Here is a 22,238-nt window from a genome sequence, read left to right as displayed (position 1 = left end):
AGTTTGCAGTCATCACCCATCACGCTGTATGAGAGAGAGACGCAAGCTAATAAGCTGAGGAACTGACAGCCAGAAAGCATAAGATGATGAGTTCACTAGTGAGCCATGTGGACACTCCGACTCACAAGACAAATTCCAGGCCTTTTGTGGCTACATGTGATAAGCACGGCCTTGGAGAGTGTCTAGACGGCGCACACAGCAAGAGATTTCAGAAGAAAGCCTTGGTTAAATTTCCTTTTCATTCCTTTTCATCTCAGATAATCTACAACATAGGCCATCATTTCGATGCTGATCATTCTCTATGCTGTCTATAATTAGCCAAAGCCATTGACTTCACATTTGACTGAAATAGCTGCAGCCCTCATTTTGTGAAAACTACTTTCTGGAGGCTGGATGTTCCTTTGCGTCTCGGTAAGACTTCCAAGAGACTGATTCACCAAGGTAAGCATGGCAACTGATGATTTTGGTACCTCTTTTACTCTTTTCTCTACATTTGCGCAGGTTCCATCTTATGACTGCACAATGATCTCGCTATTCAGGGGAAATTTGTCTTTAATAAATATATCTATATTTACATAGTAATGATGACTTTTTCTTTTCTGACAATTGTATCATGTTTTATATCTCTCTTCAGGTTATGCAGCACATTATGTCTTCATGTTGGTGTTAAGTATGCATACAAAAGCCATTTGAGATCTCATTCGATTTTGACCAGTTTGCTGTATATGTTTGCATATTAGTGAGGGAAAAACACCTTTTTTGTGGAACTACTATATTGTTTTTAAATCTTTACTTTTTAAATCTTTACTAACAACACCAACATTGTATCACATTTTAAGTTGATACAGTGAACTTGTTAGCAAACAGTAATTCAAACATCCAGCAAACACTGGACATTACGGGTGTGACGATACACTTAGCTCACGAGAACAAGACCAGAAGACATTTTAACATTTTTGAGAAATCTTCAATTACGAAATATAATACTGGAAAAATAGTATTTTATTCAACTGAAAGTCATAAAATGCAGAACAATGCAGATGCATTTTGAAATGTTGTTTACAGATTGTTCGTGTCTTGTCTTTCACTCTGTCGCGTTTATTGTTTTCACCGGGTCCACACAAATGCTGCCACACAAACGGTAAAAGTAAAAGTGGCAGGGGCATCTTCCGCCATGCTGATATGTGCGACAGCTTTTCACCTCGATGACAAATATCGCCATGTTTTAATATCGCAGGATCTCGTGACACGAGATCTCGTCACACCCCTACTGAGCATTAATTAACATTAGTGATTAACAGAGTGATGTCTGTATGAATGTACATCCAGTATTGAATATCTATATATATATGTATATATGTGTTTGTGTGTGTGTGTGTGTGTGTGTGTGTGTGTGTGTATATATATATATATATATATATATCAATCAGTCATTGTGTTATTTACACTTGCATACATACAAATGTATACAAACAAAAAACTGATAAGTAAACCACGTGTAAGCAGAATCAGCTCTCTTCTACTGTGCTAAGGGCTGGTTCTTCGAACAATCAGCTTATGCTCTTGGAGTGTTTTTGGCTGCCTCAGCTTTGCTCTCTGTAAGCCTCTGGCCCTCTCTTCCCTCTCACCGTGGGACTGTGGGATTGATTGATAACTTCATTTGTTCCTGAAGGGAAGAGGAGGATGAGTATATGACTTTTCCTCTCTGTGTGGAGATGGAGGGGGCTTTTTCCCTTCTCCCCTCCTCCTTCCAGACGCACCTCAGGCCCTCTTCACGCACATCTTGTTCTTAACAGTGACAAACGATCTCATTTTTTGAAAAGCATTAGGTCGGCCATTAGGAAAGTGAGGGTTTTTGTCACGAGAGAGCTCTTGCGTGCAGTCAGGTGGTGCCCTTTTCCTGGTCATTTCTGCTATTTTCTTCTGTACAAATGGGACCAATTGCGCCTGGCACAGCAGGGTGATTCTCAGCATATTTTGGGCATGATTGTAAGCTTTTGTACCAGATTTGAGTGATGTGGACTGCAGCAGTTCAGTTACCATAGTAGCAGAAAAGAAAACATGACATGTTGTGGCTTCTTGCCTGTAACTGATTTAATCTGCATAAATGTTGGGAGACATTGTGTATGATTAAGGCTGGTGACTGGCATTGTGTAAGAATAATTTTCCTTGGCTGAGCTTTTTGTTTTCCCTGTGTTTTTTGTCTTGCTTTATTTGTGTGTGTTTGTGTCGGCGCTTGTGAAATCTAAGTGTTACGTGAATACCTGTGCATATCCGCGGCAGAAACAACACACGTCTTTGTCGTCAGGTGTGGACAGGAGCCTCCTGTCTTGGCTGCAGCCCTGCTTGTTCTCCAGAAATCCCTCAAGATTTACAGCTGTGAGTCTGGCTCCCCACACTCCAGAGAACAGTAGGCGCACAGTGTGAGCACCATAGACGAAGTGATGACATTCTGCCCACATCACAGTTGCTAACGGTGCCAGTAATCCTCAACCTCAGACTGCGCGGAGATAGATCACCCGTTCCTGTGTTCACTCACCGTTTCTCTTCCTGTATTTATTTGACATGTGACTGGCAGGGAGGGACGGGGGGAAACCTCCCTTCAGAGTCGGCCATTTTGGGCGATGGTTAGTTTAGGATCTGGCATCCAGAGACCCATTATAAGGTTGCAGTCAACTTGGGCTGATTTAAGTTATCCGCTGCTCACTGAATGTACATTAGTCCAACTTTTACAGAGGAGAGCTTTCGGAAAGTGCTCTAGCAGATGTTTCCATAGACTGCTGCCCCTGTGGATTTAGAGGAGGGAGAGTATAGTGATTGACTGCTGAAGAGGAAATACTACACTAGTACTCTCTATAAACGTAAAGACAGTCATTGTACAGCAGAAGACACCTGATTTGCATTCAAATTTAATTCAGTGAAACACAGCTTTTGCTCGTACTTAAAGTATTATATCCATGCCTTCCTACTACTACTTCCAGTGTCTGCTAGCTTGATACATTTGTTTGCTACCTCATAAATTAGAGACATGAGTAATTTAGCCAGAGTCATTTCTGTATAGCCTGTATAATAATAATATATAATGCAATAAGATATCAAATTGACATGAATTCTCGTTATGTCTTCTGGATTTGTTTTTCCATATTTAACTTGATAATCCCGTTCTGGAAATTCAATTGAGAAACTGTGTTTTAATATAGCCACATGGGAATTCCCGATGTTTGGCTATTACAAATCAAGGCATTTCATCATATTTAGGGCTGCAAATAATGATTCTTTTCATTATCAATTAATCTGACGATTATTTTCTTGATTAACCGACTGGTCTGTAAAATGTTAAAAAGTAGAAAAAATTACCATCACAAGCAGTTTGCTTGTTTTGTTCAGCCAACAGTCCTAAACTTGAAGTTAGTCAGTTTAATATTACATGAGAGTAAGAAAAGCAGCACATTCTCACGGGAACAGACTTAAACGATGATCATTAAAGCCTATCTCTGTCTATCAGCTATTGATTTATCATAAGGCAGTTATATTGCCTGCAACAGCCTACTATAACCAGAAATATACGAATGATCAAAAGGACATTCTTGACTTTGGAAATATTGGTTTGACAAAACAATCCCAACAAAAAGATCCACTTAGTAGCTTTTACTACAGTGTTCAACCAAAGCACAATGTCTTCATAAATGAGTTTGCTCAGTTATTTCTGACATGGATCTATTGCCATCCCAAGCTGATTATGGCTGAGATACTGGGTGTGTGAAACAGCTGAAAGCTTAAGAAAATGCAAGCAAGTGGACCTTGAGTTGGGATTGGTTTGTCAAACTACTATTTCCAGTGTCAAGAATTAACTTTAATGCTTAACTTTTCAGCCAACACAGAAGTCATTAAAGTTTTCTGGATGAAATCAAACCAGCTACTGAGCTTGCATGTCAACTGATTAATCTCGAGGACCCATAAGCAATCTCCATCCAGTCATGAGGACCATGTTAAAAATACTAGACTGGACTTTGAGTTGAAATAGTGTAGTCTTGGATGTGACAACTGCTTCCTGCTACTTGTTCAGAACCTACTGCATCTCTTGTGATTGCTTGCTCTCACGATACATATGAATTTCTTAACTAATTGTGTGTTTTACCCAGCAATGTCCGCACAAGAATTTGCAGTCTAATATTTGTGAAAATCTTGCTTGGTCTTGACTCTGCAAGTTGCCGTAAACCTTCATACGTGGAGAGTCGACTCTGCTTCCTGTTCCCACATGATGTCAGCGCAAAAAACTTCCAGAACATTTACGGGTTAAGTACATGTGGGGAAGGGGCTTAAGAAAAATGCTGACTGCTGTTGGCAGGCAGAGGGAGGGGTTAATGTTGTGGACTGTTTGCCCTCTCAGCAACCAGCTTGGTGGTCACCCCCTGATTGCATTTGTCAGTTGAAACTCTGTGGTTCTCTCACTTCCTTTTGGTCTTTTACTCACACTCACTGCTCTCACCCTGCTGACCATCTGCAAGCAGGACTGCTCTTCTCCTCCTCATCACCTCAGCTAAAGGCAAATTATTTCTTTTCCCTTTCCTCTCTTGCACTCACTGATCTGAGAGAGATGAAAACAGATTTTTTCAATTAGGGGGAGCCGTTGAAAGTGTTTGCTTCAGGCTGCCGCACTGCTGCTGCTCTCTCTGCCCCCTCTGAGATCCCCCTGTCGTTTAGTGTGTTTCTTCCCCCCTCTACCTCATTCCCAGCACAGCCAGGGGGGAAGCGGGAAGCGGTGAGTAACTTTTAAACATTTTCATCCTTTTCATTCAGCTGCTGATTTGTTTGTGCCGGCTTCTGAGGCGCTGATTGGTGGAGAAGAGCTCTCTTTGGCAGGGAGTCAATACTTCTCCCCTGGATGGTGTAAATTCGGCATTTTGACACCTTTGTTCTGGATAGCTAAAATAGCTAAAGTGATTGGTTAGTTTTCTTAAGGACACTGTTGACTTGTCTTGACGATTTACACATTATGGAATGTTTAAAATTTTGGGAGAGCACACATACCATGACAATCTATGTGCGAGTGTTTTTCATGTCTGGCTGGATCTGTGCTGAGGGTAATTTTAATAGACTGTGCCTGCAAGTCAGTGTGCAAATCAGTCTCTCTGATATTTTTTTTTTACAGTAAATTTAGACTGACTAGTGACAACTGACAAAAAGCGTCACTTGAATCTTGTCTTTCCATTCCCTCGGGCGCTGCTTTGTTGGGCTGCCAGCGCAGTTGTCATGAGTGGGTGGCATTATCTTTAGACAAGGGGAAAAAAGATAGAAGTGAGAAAACGTGTGTCAGGGAAGGAACAAGGGGAAGAGAAATTATGGAATAAAATGCAAGTGAACGACAGAAGGGAGAAGGGGAAAAGGCAGTTGAGAGGCAGTGCCTTGTCATTTCAGCTGTTGTGATTTAAGTGGGCTGACGGCACACTAATCTCCCTGCATCTCACAGCTGTGCTACATGCCTTCCCCTTTTTATTTTTAACCCGGACACTTATATTAGGCTTCTAGGTCCAAGCGGTGTCCAGACTATTGTCTCCCAAACTCCGTACGTGTGGTCACATGTGTTTGGGTTGGCATGTGCCACGGGGTGCGCTTGGCTTCGTGTCTTTTGTGCGACTGTATCAGCACATGCCTATATATGTCAGTGCCACAAGTTTCACTACCAGACACATCGGAAGCTCCTTTCCCTAAAGCCTCCGGGTGTGTGTTCTGCCTCAAATCATGTCAGATGTGACAAGTTTAAGAACATGTTTACATGTGTGAGATCCAGCGCTGGCTCAACAGTCTTTATTGACCGTGTGAGTGTGTCCGTAAATTGCCAGAGTGCATTCCACACAGACATGCTGCCAGGTCTGTTGATGGCACCCTTGTGTGAGAGGCTGGTAAAAGACTAACAAGGGGAGGGAAAAGGGCTTGGATTTAGAGCACAGCAACGGCAGCAGCTTCCTGCTCTTCCTGAGCCCCATCCAGCTCGCTGTGTCTCTGCACCTGGGCTGCAAGCACCCACCCACAGCGGCAACACCTACAAAAATGGCCTCCGTGTTGACTGATTTAAACGTGAAACGTAAAATGGATTTGTTGACAGTTGTGGAAAGACCTGCCCTCTCATCCTATTACTACTTCCTCCCTAAGTTTCTCCGGGGTAAAGAAAGAGCTGACTAAAACTGAAGGAAGAGTCGGACATTTGTATTCAGGGAGGGAGGGATTAGGAAAACACAGGGATGAATGAATTAGATTCTGCTAGTAAATCTTTAGTTGCTCCTCAGGCAATGAGTGTGGCAATTGTTTTGGTAAGCGAGTGGTCGCCTCACCCCACCCACAACCCTCCATCCTTCCTCCTGCTGCCAGACCTAACGACTGCATTCATGTGCTGTGAACCAATCGATGTCAAGTAGCTGGCTTGCAGCGGTGTATCATCTTAGAGCTGCACTGATCGGTTTCATTGATTTTAATCCTAATTATGTTTCATTATCTGTATCTCTAAAAAGGGCTGTAATTGTGTCATTCACGTTCTGTTTGCTGGAGCTCCACTGTCACTATGATATTTCTTTCGTTTTGTGCCATTATTTTTTTAATCATACCGCCTCTTTTTGATCAGTATCACATTTATTAAATGACCCAAATCTGTTATTGTGAAGATTCAACTTTAATAACACTCTACGTTTTAGCAGTGAATTTTCACCTCCCACAATATTCTTCACAGATTCAGAATGAGACGTCATCCCCTGGCAGTGTAGCGTAGTTCCAGCCTGGATGCAGGCACCATTTTGAATAACAAGAATACAGGTTAAATAAATGTTTAAAAAAGGCAAAGCGGTGCTTTTAGCTATTTGCTACTGTCAGTATGCCAATTGTGAAAATGCTAAACTGTTGATGTTAAGCAGGTATAATGTTTGCCATGTTCACCATCTTAGTTTAGTGTGTTAGAATGCCAGACTGAGGTTGATGGTTAGGTTACTGGTTTTAAACATCCAGAGGATCACAGAAAATCAGCAGGATTCATCCTCTTGGGACAATGAATGTCCAATAGTTGTTGAGATATTTCAGTCTGGACCAAAGTGGTGGACCAACTGACTGGCAGACCAAATGATTGACAAACACTGCCGTCCCTAGAGCCATGCCACTAGCACGGTTAAAAATTGGATTTCAATTGTCAAGCTTTTGTTCCTCAAACATCTGGGCTATAAGGTTTCTGCAGACAAGATTGGAGAGTTTGGAGAGTCCCCTCACCAAGTTTGTCTGCTCCTTTTCCTAATATTTCCTTTATTTTTGTTGCATCCTTCCGTACTGTTTTCTATCTGTTGCACACCATGGGACAGTACAGACTCTGTACTTGTAGCTCCATCCAGTGCCAAACAATGTTGGTCGTGGGACATGTGGCCAGAAGTAAGCTCTCAAGCTGTTCGTCTAAGGGATGAGACAGGATGAAACTTAAATGTGAGAGAAACTGGATAACTGGGTTGTGTCACAGTTGTGATGGACTCAGTTGGGGGTGCTTAAAGTGAAAGACAAGCTCTTATAGCCCCACTGAAGTCACTGAATGACATTGACTTGACTGAAGGTCATTTTAAATTAAAAAAATGATATCAGCAGCGGGCTAATTTGAATTAAACAACAGATTGCAATTATAGTCCTTTGTGTACTAAACATTTTTATCAGACTCGCCTGCTCATAGATGTGTCTGAACACACACACAGACAGAGCTCTGGAGACCACCAGAGGCGGAAAGTGCAGCCAGAAAAAGCAGCCTGCCACTCAACTCTGCCAAGCTTGGCCAGTGATAAGGTCGGCCACGGGGAGAAGTCTGCACTCAGGACCTGTCCGTCAAACACAAGAGCCCCCACCCCCCACCCCATCCCTTCACACGAGAGTGATGGGTGTGATTAGAGGGAGGAGTGCAAGAGAGGAAAATGGAGAGTCAGGGAGACAGATACAGAGTGGCTTGGGAATAAGAGGATTGAGGCAGATGAATAAAGGAAAGCGAGTGGAAGCGGGTCAGAGAGAGAAAAATGGACCAGGACGGAATTCATGAAACCATAAAAGATTTGTAAAATGAGGAGGAAGTGAAAATGTAGAAGGGGGGTGAATGTGACCCTCTTGCCGTGTGGCAGCCAAACCACCCCATCTCTAACAACACTCCTTACTGTAGCTGCATGTCAAAATTATGTTGGTTAAGCTAGCCAGGACAGCATTCTCCATTTCCTTCAACCACAACTTCACTCTGTTCTCATTTTCTTGCTGTTTACTGCTTAAAACCTTGATTAGGTTACAGAGATTAAGTCAATTACCATAAAAATCTAATGGAAATCAAGTTATTGTCATGCCGAGACAAGGACGCAACAATAGCGTTTTGTTCAAGGTTCACAATGCAAGGCATTTTTTGTAAACACAACCCGGACTCAAGAATGAAAAGAAAAGGCCTTATAGCAGCAGATTTTAAGAGATGCAGCCTGGATGTGTTGTTGCGAGGGGACTCGGTATCCTCTAGTTGAACTTTTTCTGCCTGAACTTTTCTGCTGACGAGGGAGGAAATGAGTTATTGCCTGTGCCGTAATTTCAACAGCGGATGATCATGTCACTCTGAGTCATTTGTGTCCTTGATAACGGATACACAAAGAGAAAAATATGTTGAGACTCGTTCATCTTTTTCCCCTTATTCCCTTTTCTCTCCCACGTAGAGTCATCAGTGTTCAAAGAGGCCCCAGATGTTGTTCTTCACCTATCTCTTTTCACCATCTCTTGACGTTGTTGTGAAAGTGGTCCGAGTAGCGTTCATTTAGCTGAGGGCTGCCTCTGGTCCTGTAGCGATCATTACACATGAATAGATGGATGGGAGTTTCATGGGATGCGGAGTGGCCTTATATCTTCTGGGTTAATAGGAAAATGAGACACACAGCTGAGCCGCAGCATTAGCAACAAGCTAATTTGATTTGGTTCCACACCTCCCTTGTTTTTCCATCATGTTCGGTCAAGAACACAGAGCCCCATAACCACCCGACACACCACCTCTGTGGAAAAAGTTTCACGGTGGAAAATTTGGCAGTGGAAATTCTTTGTTTTTGATCCATCTGCTGCATGCGGCCACACAAAACAGAGCTATTTTTGGTTTCACAGCGAGCAGAGGAAGTGCCAGCTCTCACACAGTTCATTAAAGTCCTGTTGGAGGATAATTATGAACTGAATTACAGCAAGAGCAATGCCTTTTTGTGCTTTTAGCTAAGTTGATAGCATTCCCTCTGTGTTAGCCAATTCTTTTAGGTTTCAGTCTTCATTCACTACGTGGTTCTCATCTGGAAAGACTGGTAAAGCATGGTAATTATTCAGTCTGTGTGAGGGCAGCTTCTCCGCACTGACCTCAGCCAGTGAGCTTAGGGTCATGTGTTAATGTTTAAGTGTCATATGTCTTATGCTCGGGTCACCCTGAGCTAGTCCCAGAGGTATGACTGCTATGTTGCATACGCATAGAGAGTGGGAAAGACTGGAGAGGAGTGCTTGGTGGACTATATAACTGTCAGCTTGATCAGTGTCAAAGATGGTGAGAGCGTGATAGGTAGAGGCACATCAATTAATCTTCCCAAAGAGCGCTGTTTTGTTGTCTTTTGATTCTGACATTTAGATTTGTTGCGATAGGAATACATTTAAATGGGTGTGTGTATGAACCTCCTTTTTGATTCTCCACTTCATAACTAAAAGACATTTAATAGTGAAATCCAAGCAGTTTATGTGACAGTGGCACTATTTACGGTCATAACATGGGCATATAAGCTGGTGTGTTAGTTGCTGTGTTGCCTGGGAACTTTTCCTCCGTCTCTATGGCGACATGTAGAGAAATCAGACTTGTCTCTGCTCTCCTTTTATCCTTGTTTATAATGCCAAGTTGCCATAAATACAGGACTGCAGGGAGCACTTATGGTAATACACCCTGTTTGCGGGGCAACAAAAGCTTTCATTAGGCTGAATGCCAACCATATGGGACAGCAGGTAGGCTCCCCACTCGTGTGGTCCAAACACACACAGTGCAGATTCAGAGAGTTAGGAAAAGTACTGTAAAGGGCCAAGCACCAGATTCTGTGTTATAGGCTCCTCTTTGTGCTTTTATATAGGCTACCATGGAAAAAAGCCTTGAATTCTCCCCAGGTGTTGATAAAATGGAAGGCAAACAACTACCTCTTAAAGGAATAGTTAAACATTTTGGGAAATACGCTTGTGTACTTTCTTTCCAAGAGTTAGATGGAACTACAGTCATGAGCCAATTAGCCTAGCTTAGCATAAAGACTGGAAGCAGAGAGAAACAGCTCACCTGGCTCTGCCGAAAGTTCACAAATCTGGTGGTGGCAGATTTTGTCAATAGAGGATTTCCTTTTACGTTCGACCACAATACTGCACGTTTGGGAAAACAGTTTACCCCCGCTTTGAAAGAAGATCCGGATACTGTTTTCACAGTCCTTTTTTTGTTTTCGGCAAATGTGAGACGTCTGCTGCAACATGTAACGTAATGACAACGTTTCGCGTGAACAGCGATGATTGTCAAATTTGTGTAAAAGTTGTGCTGAATTCACTGGGGTTTGTTGAATTTGTGTTAATAGCTGTGATCGCGATCACCTCCAATCCTGGAGGGACTGTTTAACTAACTAGTATTATAAACATAGTTAACTTGATTTTGCTCAACGACCATATTTGTTAAAGCTGGGGTAGGCAATGTCGGAGAAACTAGCAAGAGACAGATAGATTTTGAAAGTATCTAATCAAATAAGGCTACATCCTCACTACCACGTTTTCGTTTTAAAACAGACCTTTTGCTACGTTTGTACCTCCCCGTCCTGACTAAAACGGCGAATCTGAACACCTTAAACAGCGAAGTTTGAAAATGCTGCTGACCCCGTTTTTGTTTTAAAACTTTGTAGCATATTCGTGTGGACAGATGAAAACGGAGGATTTTAAAAGCAATGGCGCAGACACTCACATTTGGCTTCTTGATTGGGTCTTATAAGTGAGTAGTACTTTCTTCTTTCGCAAAATCTTCTGTAAAGAAAATTTCAACAAATATAACAAAAAATGCTTCTGAAATACAATAATTAATTGATATGTTTGTTCACTGCTGGTGAAGAAGTGTATCATTCAGGTTGCTCTGATACAAGTAAAATAAGCTCCTGCTATCATTTTTGACATTGTGGTTTCTGTTGCTGCCATGGTTACATTGCAAGTACAAAAAAGTTGAACAGTCAACAACAGCAAACAGCTCTGCATGGAAACCTCTTGTCTGAAAGTACTCTTGACAAAGCCCGCTTGCTGTTTTCCCCCTTCTTTCAGTCTTTATGCTAAGCTAGGCTAATCACCTCCGGGCACTAGCTCTGTAGGCTACTTAATGTACAGACACGAGAGAGACCTTCTCATCTAACAAACAATTCCTTTAAAACACGTACACACAATGATGCATCAGTGGTTCTCCAGATCTTCAAAGGAGGGTTCAGTGGATGCCACAGCTTAGTTATTCAACAGACCGGACTGCAGCTCAGTTATAGGAGGAGGAACAGGAGGAGTAACAGAGATGAAAAATGAGGTGAGGAGAGAAAAGTGAGTGAGGGAGTTAATGAAAGCCTGGGAGGATGGGTCAAGACAGAGAGACACAGGATTAGAGAGAGTTAATTAAAAAATGGAGAGCGAGGGAATAGAGTTAAGCTTAGAAAAGGTAAGGTAAAGTGAGAGCAGGGAAACAATGGAGGGAAGCAAGCAAGCAGGGCAAGAGGGAAGTATCTGACCAGAGGAAAGAAGAGTAACGAGCACAAAGGCATAAGTGCACTGAGGGAGGGAGATGAGGTGATAGAGGTAGAGGAGATGCTGAGCAAGGGACCTGTGCAGCTGTAAGTATAGAGGAGAGAGGGATGAGGTTAGAGGGAGGTGGGAGGAGAAGGAGGGGGATTGAGAGCAGTGCCAAGCTGTCCCAGGGGTGATGAATGAGGCCATAATGAAGTATCTGTGCTCCTCTGCCGCTGCCTCTGGCTGGAGAATAACCGCAGCCTTGGCACGGCTGTGGGACCCGCTCAATCATGCCAAGGAGAACACACACCACACACACAAGTTCAGATGATCCACATAAACACAAAGGAGTTTGTTACAAGCTCATGGATTGCAAAGCACACACACAAATTTACACACAGGAGCTTATGACAGAGGGTCTGTCTCTTTCTACCACCCACTGTATCCCCATCACACACGCACACACACATGCATTTTTTCCTTCATTCTTTCTGTCTCTCCACCCAGACCAGAGGTGGCAGACCTATTGTTCAGTATGACAGGCTGGTAAAGCACAAGACACTGTGGTTGTACACAGACACACACAGACACAGCGAGTGAAGGTAGTCAAGACAAATGGTAAATTCCTCCTCTGCAGTAAACAAGTTGTGCTGTCCTGCAGTTTCCTCCGCTGTCACCAGTCAGCCGGCCAGTGTCACTGGCGCACAAACAGTACGTCTTCAGTGCACTTCACAGTACATGTGTCTCCCCTCCCCTCTTGCATATGTCCATTTCTGTGTCTACTCACTCAGTGTGTTCACCAAACAGATCAGAAAAGACATTTTCTCCTACTGTATAGAGACTTCAGAAAACTTAGCAGATAGACGATGATTCAGATAGCCTGATTCAAAACACACACAAATACAAACACAAACACACACAAACACAAACATACATATCCATCTATATATATATATATATTTTTTTTTTTTTTTTTTTTTTTATTTATATATTTCTCTGGAGTGCAAACGTCTCTCTGGTCGAGATGTCTGCTGACAGTGCCGAGGCCAAAACACAGCGATACAGCCCAGCTGAAAAATCCAAACACTCATGTCAGTCAGGGTCCATGGGATGAGAGCAAGGCATGTCTGACCTGAGTGTCAGTGGATGTGTACGTACATTATAAAACAATTAAGAGTTCCTGGCATCTTAGATTACATGCAGATATCTTGCCAGCATGCCAGACACTCGCATGCAGTGCATTGTAGACACAAAAATCTGCACGTAGGTTAATGTAAACAAAGCGTAGATTCACTCACAGGAATCTGAAAGTGTCTTTTTCTACCTGTGTCTGTGCGTGTGGTTGCCTGCCTGTGATTGTGCAATGCCCACATCTAGATGTAGAGAGTTGAAACCTCTCATTCACCCATAAAATGTTATTAGAAGGACACACCTTTCTGTAGAAAACTAACTTATGTTGAACTAAACAGTTGATGGAATGTGGTGTTATATCTATGTGTTTATATGTAATTGTTAATGGATTCATTTGCTATTTTGTGCCCAGCTGTGAGTCCTGTAGATTTATGCTTCCCTTCATTAATAGTGTTGCAGAGGGGAAGCTTTGAATTAGGAGGAAAGAGCACTGGATGTACAGTGTAGCCTGAATTTTGCTGACAGGCTGTTTTTCACTGATCCCTCCCAAAAGACTGGAGCTGGGAGAGAGAAGGAGAACTGTGGTGGAAAGTAGGACAGGGACGATGGATCTCTTTCTTACTCTACTCTCTTTTTATGACGATCCACAGTGTCTCTCTGTATGTTTTAAGCCACACTGTCATATATATATATTGAAGTGCTGCATATGATTCCTTACTTGAAATCTAATTCTGTCTCCAAACATATCTGTTTAGGAATAAAAGGCCTCAACAGTGTGAATACCAGACTCTAATGGTCAGTTGTATCTGATGCTGCATGTCCCGTTTCTTAACTAACTGTAACAAAATGTGACAGCATCCATTGTTTAGCTGTTTCAGCAAATGTCCAATAACGATATATGCTTACATTGGAGTTACAAAGACCTCTACCGGTGTTGGGAAATATGACTGGTGTCCATCGGGACTTTGACACAGGAGATTCTCTATTCACTTCCTCTTTCCTACAGAATGTCAACTGTGGTTTCTTATAACCAGGGCTACAATCATTCCCCATTCTTAACCAAGTAGTTATTTTCACCCAAACCACGACCTCAAAACCTCGAATACGCTGCTTTTAGTAGAGAGTCTGTCAAATTCAGACGCAGCCAATAACTGGTTTCTGATTGTAAATGTGATTGTGATGATGACATTTAACAGATACAGAGCCAAATTAGCATTTATGTGGTGGCGTGTTTCTGGTCTTCCTGTGAATGTAAATCCAAATGGTATACTAGCTAGTAGCTAACTTTGTCTGGTGCTGGGCAGGCCTGGCTTATCATGGTAGTGAAGGTCACTGGAGTGTGTGTGTGTGTGTGTGCGTGTGTGAGTGTGCGTGCGTGCGTGTGCATGCGCACGCGCGCTTTGGCTCAGCTTCATACATAAAGGCAGACAGCCTAGATTGGTCTGTTTCCAAGTCATCTTTCCAGCAAACCAGCCTACATACTGCTCTCTGTAACGTGTTTCTCCTCCATTGCTGCAAGCTGTCCCTTTCCCTGCCAAATCACCTCATCTTAAGGATTTCTTTCCTTCTTTCTGTCTTGCTGTCTTACCATCTTTGTTTCTGTCTCTGTAATTTGTCCACTAATGGTTTAGAGATTAATTCCTGGCAGTCTGTGATCCATGTCTCCTGTGTTTTGCCAAATCTATACAGGAAGGAATGCCGCAGTGCAAGCACACACACTGCATGTCCTGTTGTCACCGTGAGTTGTTTTGGTTTTGTGCACCTTTCATGAGGAAAGTTTGCATGTTGGATTTTGTTTGATTTCCAAAGGAGCGAGAGATGAACATCAGCTGTGATCCAATGCATAGGAATGTGGAGCAGACCGGGGTAGAGGGACGAAATGATCAAGTTTAGTGGAAGGAAGATGAGGAGAGACTGACAGAGAGAGAGAGATGGAGAAATTACGTTGTTTAAGAGTCATGCCTCAAAATAGTTTTGATCCCATTATTGTGCAGCCCTAATTTCCACATATAGGAACAGGGAAAACCATGCTCCACATTGCTTTCTCATTGCAGAATTTGGCCACCAGTCTAGTGTTATTAGTTTATCCGTGAAACACCAACGCAACACTATCACTTCCTTTCCATTTCCTTATTCTGTTTCTATCGCTTATTACGATTTCCCAGTCAGGGTCCCAAGTGGCAAAATCTGTGAAATCAGTCTGGAAGCCTGTTTAATAATGAGTGAATAGTGCTGCCACTGTTGTTTTGGAGGACAGACTTTTCGTGTGTGTGTGTGTGTGTGTGTGTGTGTGTGTGTGTGTGTGTGTGTGTGTGTGTGTGTGTGTAACCCCAGCGGAGCGTATAACATTAATGAGAGGGCCGGAGACAGGCCTTATCACCGGCTTTCCAGTCCTGGCCAGACCTTAATTAGCTCATAAATGCTTAGTGCAGACTTCGCTATGATACTGCATGGCCAAGCAAAGTTATGCACACACACAAACACATACACACAAGCAGACATGACAGACATAAGTGTGTGTGTATGTGTGTGTGTGTGTGGAGCGTTAGGTCAATGTGTTTGCCATCTGTGTGTGTGTGTGTTTTCATATATGAATGAATGACTAGACCAATTAATGAATGTCTTCCATTTATGCAGGCTACAAAAAAACATGTGAATTAGCTCCCTGCAGCCTAGCCTAGCCTATCGGTGACCTGTAGCCCTCTGATGGCAGATTTCCCCCTTTGGAAAAACACTGTTTTTCAGACCACCCCTGAATGTTCCCACAGAGTCTAACAAAACTCACACTGCAGATAAGAAAGCCCCGGCCCCTTGCTTTGGAACGCTCTTATCTTTATACGCCCACTACTGTGTGACAAAACTGTCCTGATTCCTTTTTCAAATAAAACTCATAATGTTGTCTCTCTGTCAACTCTATCCCTTTCCTCTTCCTTCTCCTTCTATCTGCATTTTCTCACGAGTGCAAAATTCTTTTATAGTTGTACCCCTGTCCCTCACACAAAAACACACACACAGACGAATGGCGGTGACATCGAGGTGTAAAAGCGGTCACTGCCTTTAACCCCCAGCCCCCACCCAAAAGTCAATAAGGGCCCCCGTGTTTGCTCCAGGTCAATGTTAGTTAGTGGAGAAAGTTGGTTTTCCCCTCCTCCTCTGCCCATCCCCCATCCCCCCATCTCCCCATCCAAGCCGGTGCCCTTTCCCAACCAAAGAGGAGACCATGCCCATGAAACACACACACTGCCAGAAACTCAATGGTGTCTGTCTGCCTTTCCATCGTAAAACAGCATATAAAGTCAGAGGGGTTTTGGGGGGGGGTTCCTTTGAAGTTGGACAATGACCTCCAACTTGTTTCTTTTTGACAACCCCCCCTTCCTCTATATTCATACACACACACACACACACACACACGTCCACTACCTCCCGGAAGGGGATACTTCCTGGATGCACATTGTGTGTTTGACCGGCTAAGAAAAAGATAAATGTGTGTTGATCTGCAAGAAGTTGTCACTGAGGGAGATTGGGGGCGAGATATTTGTTGGAGATTTACTTTTTTTGGTCATTAAATTGATCCCTCGTGGCTCTGATGTAACCAGAGCAGACTGCATCCCCCACACAGCACCGCATGTGGCTGAAGACCCCCATCTACAAGCATCCAGAAATAATGGGGAACAGATTCAGGCTGTTAATTAATGTATATAATACAGTTAGATGCTCTGGTATGTGGCACACCAAGTTCTTCTCCTCCTTCTCCACACACACACACACACACAAATACAATTGCTTGTACTCAGAGTTCCCCGGTTCCTCATAGCATCTGTCAGTTACCTGTCCCTAAGTCATTGGAGGAATATTGAAGTGGGCTGCATGGCTCCAGCAGAGAAAATCAATGTTGTAAGGAATAGACAAGACACACTGGGTTGAACCCCCTGTAAGACTGCCACAGAACGCAGCTCTGATGAGTCGATATATTGGAAGTACACTGGTCTCTTCTCTTATTGGAGCCACTGAAGTGTTTAGTGACAGAAAAGCTTCCGCCATTTGTCAGCGATTTAGTTCTCCCTCTCTTTCTCTCTCCGTTGTGTCTATATATGTGTTTATCTGTGTGCCTGTGTGCTTCTGTGCGGCAGGCGGGTGGTCGTGGGTAATGAAAGACGGAGCCATGGGAATGTGACTCTCTTCTTGTCCTGTATTTATCTTGACTGTGCTCTCTATCTCTCTCTCTCCCTTGCAATTATCACAAAGCCACTCACAATCAGTCCAAGGCCATTTCTCTCACGTGCACCTGCAGACACAAGTATGCACTCCACTGGCATATATATATATCCCCTCCAAGCATTTTATTTTACCCAAATTTGTCACATTCCACACAAAACATAGATGCAAGCACCTAGATCTTTTTTAGGTCAAACAACCTCACACTTCAGAGTCAAAAACAAAAAGCAGAAATTACATGATTTCCAGCCGATAGCCCGCTGTGAAAAACCCGTTCTTCTTGTTGAAGCGTTGTCAGTGCCACCACTTTGCATCCTTCCTGTTAACTGTTTGGTTGAATTCAGCACATGCCATACTTTGCTTTGCTTGTATCTTCCCGTGCCAGATTTTATGTCTGCCTAGATATGACACATGAGCAACCACCTGCTTCCTTGCTTAATTGTTTATAATCTGTGCAATGACAAGAGTCCAATTCTGGTCACTGCAGTGAAATAAAAGGATATTTTTAGAATGACAAAGTGATCTTGGCCTTTAGCCTGCTGTTCTGCACAGTTTGTTTCCACGTTGTTTTTTTCAGCCCACCTCAATAAGGTGAACAATGTAACATGCCAGTACAGTGCAGTTCAGATGCTGTACATACATTAGTAGCCAAATCTACTGCAGCACAGTAAATTGGACTGCTGACATATGGGACGTGTTGTGACTTGCTCAAGCAAACAATATACTCAACTTTGTTATGTGCTTGTGGTTTTATTCTCCTTCTTTATTCTCTTTTTTTCCAATTCCAAATACTCAACTTTTGGCTAATGCCTGTTTATCAATACACTATACCTACCTACCTACTTAGAATAACGATAAATACCATATTATTCATGGCCTCTACACTCTAGTCCTGTGCAACTGCAGAGCAGCCATCACTGGCTAAACTTAGATATTACTTTTGATCATCATTTGTGATGTGAAAACATCAGATTTGCACACGGTCAAAGACAAAGTGTGGGATCATAGTTCAGTAAAAAAAATCCTAACGCACGGCGTGTTTGCTCTTAGCCAAAGAATGGCATTTACACTAGGTGGCAGTAGAGGAAGTGGTGGCAGTAGATTAACTGGTTTCACTAGCATTCAGCAACATCAGAGCTGAGAGTATTATTGCAGCTACTAGCAGAAAATAGGGTGAATTAAAAGGGGATGCATCACACTCCTGTGACGTCTGCGTTCTGCGTCGTGTTGCTTTGCTCCTTGTCCATCACCTTTCTTTATTTCCATTACACGTAGGTTTGCAGTAAGGCCATTTTGAGACAAGAAGATTTCCTGTGTTCCTCTGTGTAGAATTGATCATCATTTTTTGGGTTGCCATATATGTTTTTTCCCCCTCAGTTACAGTCACATGTCTCTCACAAGTGTGAAGTATACAAAAACAAAGAAAACAAAGTCACAGTGCTTATAGACAATTGTAATTGGTCACATTATGTGTTAAATTTTCAGAGAACAGAGGCTTATTGTCCAATGGTGACAGAAACACAGTGACAACTCCTGTCTTTGTCAATGTAATGTAATATTTTAGGCTCTTACCACAGCTGTGCTTGTGTCATACAGGACCTGATAATGTGTGAATTCAACCCACAGACACAACCACACATGCTAAATACCATGAACAATGCAGAGCCAGCAGCAGATTTGTATTCCAAGTATGATGAGCTCTATGATGCTATTGCTTGCTGGTATCTTTCATTGCAGCAGATGTATGACATCAGGTGCTGGCGTCGGTATTGTGACAAAGTGGTTCGAGGTGAAAGATCCCAAGGACAGGACCTACAACAGAGTTTCAGTTATTTAGATCCGGTTCTACATCACTGCCTGCCTGCTCCTTTTTACCTCGGCCCAGCCCACATAAATCCTCAGTCCTTCAAAGACAAAAAAGAGAGAAGTGGCAATCTTTAAGCTGGCATTTGAACAAATAGCTTTTATGTATTTGGGGCTGAGCACAACTGCTTCAAATTTACATCCATTCTGGCCTTTTCTTCTGTAAGAGATATGGGAGGGTTAGGGGTGTACACACAGAGACACACATACACACACTGAAATACACACGACCATTCCCTGGTTGTGTCCCTGACCTCTGAGGTTTGGCTGAACAGTAGACCATGGTAGAGCTCTAAGTGGGTGCAGGCAGACCAGATGGGGCTGCCTAACCCCACAGACCTAACAAGTGGCTGCTTGGCCAGTAGCCTTACCGCCACTCAGCTGCTTAGTATTCTGCCTAGAAAGCCAGTAGAAATGGTAGCGAGCCACCAGCAGGGCGCTGACTCTAAACAGAGGCAGACTGAGGTTTGCTCTGAGGCTTAGATGGAGGCAGGGCGGGCCATCTGAAAGCTTCATGTTAACTAGGTTTATTAAAGCCATGTCTTTTTTGGTTTGTGTGCGGCCTATTAGGATTTAATGTGGCTTTGGGTTAGTGGTCGAACCTGGCAGCCTTGGATTCATACTGTGTTTGCTCATTATTAACAGTATTAAATTAGAATGTACTCAGTAATGTTTTGCAGAGAAATAACACAATGTTTTCCAGCAGAAACTGGTGTAGTAATGAAATACTGATGCAGTTTTAGTGCAAAATACCTAACTTTTCGGACTGAATTCTTACTACCCCACCAAAGAGCTGATTGTTTTTCTTACTACTATCTCTCATAGATGAAAAATACAAAACAACAACAAAATAATCTCTCATTAGAAGCATTCCCACTCCTTGGCATTTATTCACAAACCGAACCGAACATCAATTTTGTATGGTCTTGGCGATTACTCATGCAGCAGCGCAACAGGAAAGGTATCATAAAAGTTTTCTCTGCCCAGGAAGGAGCAATGACTCAAGGAATAGTCCAGCATGTAACCCCACTAAATTATGTTTTCTGTACAAATTAAACAAACAATATATGTAATTAGTGAGCTTCAGAGGTGCTGTTAGGTAGTTGTTATTAGCTTTAGGCAAGCTGTTTCCAGTTTTTGAACTGAGCTAAACTAATCGTCTTCTGCCGGTAGCTTCATATACTATACTGTACAGATGAGAGTAGTATCAGTCTTCTCATCTAACTCTTGTCAAATAGTGAACAAACGTTCTTCTAGTTCCAGACTATTCCTTTAAGAGCCCAACACTATTAACCATCTTTCAGTGCCCTCAACTCTCATTGTTCTCCTCCTGTTGAAGGTCAGTACAGTGCTGCAGCTCGCAGCCCCATCTCTGCCAGCTTAGCCTGGACTCCTCAAGTTGATGATCAGAGTTTGCAGGCCAACACAGGATCTTAAAAGTTTACCCAGCCTGCCGACCATGAGGGTGGCAAATTTCACCCCTCTGCTCTAAAACAGTCATTTGTAGCTGAGAATTCTGGGTGTGAAGAGTCTGGTGTTGGAAGAGCTGCATGGACAGTTTTTTGCTTAGTAGTCTTTCAATTCTCTCCACTTAATCTCCCTTTATCTACTCTTTAACCTCTGTTTTCTTTATCCAGCTTCTCTGTCTCCCTTCCTCCGTCACCCCTCAGTCATTCTCTGTCAGCTCCTCCCAGAAAAACTTTGCTTACCACGCTGAAGTCACAACAGACCAAACCATGAACAACGGGAATAAACTCCCATCAACAGATTACAGACCCAAGCGTGGCTTCATTTCCAGAAATATGTAATACATTGCACATGTGTACTAAATGTGTCCCAGATGCAAGGGGTTCATGTGTTGTTCATGCTGTCCTGTCTGCACCCCGACATACTATGTCATCAAAAATTGTGCTCTCTCATATTCGTTTCCCAACATGGGAGACATTTTTAGAACATATTGTTTATGTCTATGCATATCTATTCATTTTCCAGTTAACATGCAGGGAAGCTTGCAGTTATTCTGACTTAAACCTGCTGACTCATCTATTGTATTGTTCAGATATTGTTCAAGAAAATAAAAGTCTGTCCCAAAAGGATCCGTTGAAATGTTCAGTTGATTCTTGATTTTTATGTGTAATCAATAGAGTTCACCATGCATGGTGCAGCAGCACTGTGATCTGTTGGTAAGGTCTGTGGCCGGGGGATCAGATGGACAAGCAGGATCAGCCACAGCTGCTAAATGCAAAATAGCTCTTGATCAATAGAGATCAGCGCCAGGTTTACTCTAGGTCTCCATATTGAGGGGTCGGCTTTGAGGCTGTACCCCGCTATTGGACATACTGACTGTGGATTCCAGGTGATTAAAGCCTGGTCACGCTAGAAAGTAGCTGATCAAAGTTCTGCGTGTATACAGGGACTACTCTCAACCAGTTGGTAAACTCCTGTAGCTGGCAAGCTACCCGCTAACATGCTAGCCAGCCAGCAACATGGCCGAGCTGTGTCTGAAATAACTTCCTTTTTATTAGGCTAAATGGTGCACTTTATTTGCTAATCAGGTAACAAGCTAGTTAGCTCGGTTACTAATGGGACAGTAATACGTTTATTCCAGATGTGTATTGTACCATCAACTCCAGGTCAAAAAGTGGATGGTGCAACACAGCTAATGAACTATCATAGCTGACTCTGTTTTGAACTCTCAAGCACTTTGTTACTTCAGAGTTTGGAAGCGTTTCATTGAAATCAACTGATTTTACCATAAAATAATAATTGCTGTTGTAACCAGGTCTTTAACTGATGGTCTACGTACGGGACTACGTACGGGACTGTCGTAAAGGTCTTGAACCTCTGCCCATGCATGTGTCAGGGTGTATGATGGATCAGACCAGTAGGGAATCTGTCCAGTGTCCTCCTCATATGTTATTGGAAGGTTTTACATAGAATTGGGGGATGAACCAACATTTAGACAAATCCATAGGTCACATCCAGAGAATGCATGAATGTATTGGCATGTAGCTTGGTTGCAGATGGATGGGCTTGGTGATACCATGCGCTCTCCCTCCCTTTGTTTTTTTCTTCCTCATTGTTTTTCCTTCTCAAGCTTTGTCTCACACACCCTCCTGTTTTTCACACTCCCTTTTATGTTTCCCTCTCTTGCTCGGTCTATCACTCATTGATGTTGCTTTTATGATCTCTCTCTCTCTGTCTCTCTCTCTGTCTCTCTCTCTGTCTCTCTCTCTGTCTCTCTCTTGGCT

At 42.9% G+C, this 22,238-nt stretch overlaps 1 protein-coding gene across 2 annotated transcripts in view; it reads left to right on the top strand.

The window, feature by feature from the left end:
- The window catches only part of prickle2b (prickle homolog 2b), an 88,445-nt gene that overhangs the window by 37,629 nt on the left and 28,578 nt on the right, over positions 1–22,238 (top strand). The window contains exon 1 of one of the 2 annotated variants that reach the window (XM_038695629.1): positions 320–441. The exons of the other annotated variant lie outside the window; for it this stretch is intronic. The gene's annotated coding sequence lies outside the window, so the exon portion shown is untranslated. Of the gene's footprint in view, positions 1–319; positions 442–22,238 lie in introns of those variants that run through there. 2 annotated transcript variants of the gene reach the window in all.

The sequence above is a fragment of the Micropterus salmoides genome, unplaced genomic scaffold (genome assembly GCF_014851395.1).
Source record: "Micropterus salmoides isolate LMB-PRFRI ecotype aquatic unplaced genomic scaffold, ASM1485139v1 Ms_hic_scaffold_4, whole genome shotgun sequence".
In the NCBI taxonomy this organism is placed as follows: Eukaryota; Metazoa; Chordata; class Actinopteri; order Centrarchiformes; family Centrarchidae; genus Micropterus; species Micropterus salmoides.
The sequence above is the reverse complement of the archived record's forward strand: the minus strand, read 5'-3'. Positions and strand labels throughout refer to the sequence as shown.